This window comes from Brassica oleracea, chromosome C2 (genome assembly GCF_000695525.1).
Source record: "Brassica oleracea var. oleracea cultivar TO1000 chromosome C2, BOL, whole genome shotgun sequence".
NCBI classification, from domain to species: domain Eukaryota; kingdom Viridiplantae; phylum Streptophyta; class Magnoliopsida; order Brassicales; family Brassicaceae; genus Brassica; species Brassica oleracea.
In genome coordinates, this window is record NC_027749.1 from 8,175,354 (window position 1) to 8,179,521 (window position 4,168).

Below are 4,168 nucleotides of genomic sequence, written 5' to 3' on the forward strand. Positions count from 1 at the left end.
ATATATATATATATTTATAAATCTTGTATAAATATTTAATTTATGCATTATTTTAAAAAAATAGTATTAAAAAAATTATTATTATTTTTACGGATCCGGATATCCGCGGTAATAGAATAAAGAGGCGAATATCAGAAATTCGGATATTCGGAAACCACGATTCGGATCCGGATATTAAATCCACGGATCCGGGCACCCTAAATTTTATATCCGGATCCGTTTCAGGCCTAATTAAAACACAGTAGTGTAGTGAAAGTAAAGAGTAGACGCATTTGTTGGTTTAAGTCTAGACTGTTTAGTCACTCATAGTAATTATCAAGCACTTTTTGTTAGGTTTGCCTTGAACATTATTGCTCGATGTACATAACTAGTTCTAAGTGTATATTAATTGTGTTATTGATCATTTTATGTAATGAGGTCAATAGTGGTTCTTCTTTCATCACTTTTGTCAAATACATGTTTTAATTCTTTTACTCCAAAACTAGTTTAAGCCTTGTAACAAGAAAAAGTAATTCATAAGACAAATTATTGAGTTATCAAGGATCCAAAACGTAACGTATGGTTGTATGCACGCATGTCTTTAGTAGATCTCCTAAAAAAAATTGATTTCGTTTTGGTATGGTTATAATAAGTAACAAAATTTCATATTTATTTTCTTTTGGTAAGTAAAGTTCTGAAAACGTTGTAGAAGTTCTTTATAGAAGTTTTATTTTTGGATGATACATATATGCCTAATTCCTTTTCCAATCTAACACGAGTAACTTTCTAAACCCTAAATCTAAACCTCAAACCCTAAACCCTATCTATCCTCTCATATATTAAAGAACAAAAACAAACTAATTGTGTATTACAATAAATTAAAAAATAAAATCATACCTAGTATACTTTCATCCTTTATCAAATTATTATGTTATTAGGTAGAATTGATTACAAGGAGTATATAGGATTTAATAAAGTAGTCATAATGTAATCAAATAAATAAATATGGGGGAATAAATCACCACTTACTCTATATCACAAGTGATTGCTTGCCGCTTGAAAAAGATATTTCTGGACACCAAATTTTTCGTGATGGCCGCCAAAATATTCACCAAAAATTTGAATCTCCGCCATAAGTCTTTTCCCAAATCTCAGCCACAATATTTTCTTTCTAAATCTTCTTCTCCGCCTAAACACTCCCTTTTTCTCCAGTAAATACCCTCCCAATCTATTCTCCTCTCCTACAAATTAACAGAGCCTCTCTCAATATATCAAATTTCGTTTCCAAAATCTTTTGCAACAGGTTCTTCTTCACTTTTGAGAATTGTATTTGTTTATATCGTGAAATAAATTTTGGGCGACTTTCTCATCACTGTGTTTCATTCAGTTTAGAGTTTATGTTTCCAATCGATTTTGGGGTTTTTATTTCGAAATCGAATGGGGGTTTAGTCCCTGCCTTCTCATATCTTCTTTTTATTTGTTTTGGACAAAGTTTGAAACTTTGAATGATGTTTTATCTCAGGGTTTGTTCTAAATCCAAGAAAAAGAAATCAGAACGTGGTGGAGATGGTATACATCAACACATCTCAGGTTCCAAATCTTTTGCCAAGGTCAAATATGATATGGTATAATAAACTTATCTTTATTGTCTTTTTGTGTCTCTATATTTCTCCTATGAGTCTTTAATCCATCTGCCCTATGTATATAGCGATGGAGTTGGGTGAGGAGCCAGCTATCACTGACTTTAACTCAGAAACATCAATCACACCAGATGCGGCATTTTACAAGGTAGATGTCGGATTATTTTGTTCTTGGTTCTATTGCTTCAGTTTTTAATGCTTATTGGTAAATGATTAATTAGTTTTTTTTTTTGTTATGGCTATGCGGTAGTGTTATGTTTCATTGTAAGTGTAGTAATTTTCTTTCTTGTTTTTCTGGTTTTGTAGGTGGTCAAGCCACACAAAGGAATGTTGTTTGAACTTGGAACAGCACAAATAGAGGAGTTGATTAATCTTACTGGAATTGTCAACTTGATGAGCCAGCAGCTCACTGCTTTGTGAGAAGCTAGAGACAGCCTCTGATACATCTACCAACCCTTCTCCATCCCCAACTCATAGCACCAATGAGCAGAGTATCTAGATGGTGTTGCTGACTTTCTATTATCTATTTTTTTTCTGTGAAGAAACTGAAGACATAATAATTATAATCTTTTGTGTTTAGTTTGAACTTTGTTATGTCATTGGATTTCACATCTGTTTCATATTATGTTTTCTACTAGTAATGAATGTTATGTTTCCATTATGTTCCAAGAATTTCAGTTTTATATTTATGATTTTATAGCTTTTAAATACAAAACATTTTGTAACCAAATTTGCCGTAGCTAATCTGAATCCAAATTTTTAGATACAAAACTTCTGTAACCTAATTCGTAGCTTCACTGGCTATAACTATGCTTAGGAAAAGTTGTTGCTAAGCTCTGTGGCTACATAGCTACACTTAATCTATTGCTAAAACTGTTGCTAATTTGCAACAGAAAACTTAGTAGCCATGTTGTAGCTAATAGCTACAGCTCGTGCTCTCGCTCATCCGTCGCGAGTGAGCTACGGCATAGCGACGGATTGGAGTTAGCGTGGACGCTAACGCCACGGTTTCAGTCCGTAGCCATCTGTCGCCTGCTGTGGTTTAGCTACAGATTATCTTCTCTAGCGATGAATAAATCGGTAGCTATTTAACTGATTTCTTGTAGTGATATGTGCACATATCTCTTATCATCAGCATTAGGTTAATAGGTTGAAGAAGTTCATACAAAACATATTCTAAATCAATAAATGGTAGTTGTATATAGTTTAAGTTCTTTGACTTCTCAAGGTCAATGATACTGAAACTGTTTTAATATAAGTTTATGTATGAGTAATTTAGAATCAGCTTGCTTCTCTTTATTTTTTGTTTGAGTTGAAGTCTCCACAGATGACAATAGAGCTCTTCTGACCTATTTTGCTTGGAAATTACCTCTCTTTGATACAGCAGATACATGGACGCTCAATGGTTGGACGCTCAATGGTGTCATGGGCCCTGGGGCAAAAACAAATTTTAATTTCTAAACTATTATTTTTCTTTAAAAAATCTAATAAATATATGTTTTTTCAAAATACCAAAAATATTTTTAAAAATAAATCTATGGAAATAAAAAAATACTTTCATATAAAAAAATTAGACCCCTTTTCTTATTTTTAATATTAAAATACATGTATTTTTTTAAAAAATCGGACCCTTATCTATTAAGAAATATGAAGACAACGGATTGGGCCCGGGGCGGTCGCACTGCTCGCGCTCTTATATGCTGCAGATAAGATATTTTGACTCACCACAATAAAAAACGTATACTTGCAATGCAAGCAACCAGAAGAAACGTCTTTAAGTTCTTTTCAAGTGATAAAAAAATTGACAAGAAGACCACAAAACTGTAGCTTCCACTCTTCATATTCGTCAGAGTAGCTAGTCATCCAATTCTTCTGGTAGAAGTTTGGTCACGATAACAGCTTCTAATCCATTCTTGTATATTTATCCATGAGACGGACTAACCAGCTTGTTAGCTTTTCTGTATAGACTGCACCGTTAACTTCTCTTCCAAGTAACTCAAAGTTTAAGAACCATTTGGTATAGCTTGGTCAAGAATTTCTACTTTGTTTCCTTGACCAATATTGTAATGACTAATTTATATCTCTGCATACTGATTTGTGTTTGTGGGCAGCTGAGGTTTAGACCCACCAGGCGGTCCAGACCACCAAATTTTTATTTCTTAAAATGATAAAGATTTATATAATTTTCTAAATTTTACAATGCTATAAACAATTTACTACACCGTAATTTACAAATTACAACAACCCAACTCAAGTGAATACAAGAACAACAAAAGAGAAGAAGTAGACCAATTGTTTCTAGGGAAAACACTCTCTTGCACCAGTACTGCATTATGAATTCAATTTAAAACATGCAGAATATTAAAAGTACGTAGCATTGTAAAGGTCATATCATTGACCTACTAGTAATTCATGCAGTTGTATTGTAGCTAACTTATTACCCAACTATTCACAAAACGTATGAATTGATTCTCTTTGTTTAATGAAAAGAGTTAATCACATAGTTGAAACTATTTTACAAACAATAAAGAATAACTTTGAGCAACATT

General features: G+C 32.7%; 1 long non-coding RNA gene across 1 annotated transcript; it reads left to right on the plus strand.

Annotated features, from left to right (window-relative positions):
* Window positions 1-1,189: 1,189 nt before the first annotated feature.
* Window positions 1,190-2,280, plus strand: LOC106326053. Its single transcript, XR_001267121.1, has 3 exons — window positions 1,190-1,282; window positions 1,502-1,604; window positions 1,688-2,280. It is a non-coding gene; the product is annotated as an uncharacterized LOC106326053 (long non-coding RNA).
* The last annotated feature ends 1,888 nt before the right edge of the window (window positions 2,281-4,168 follow it).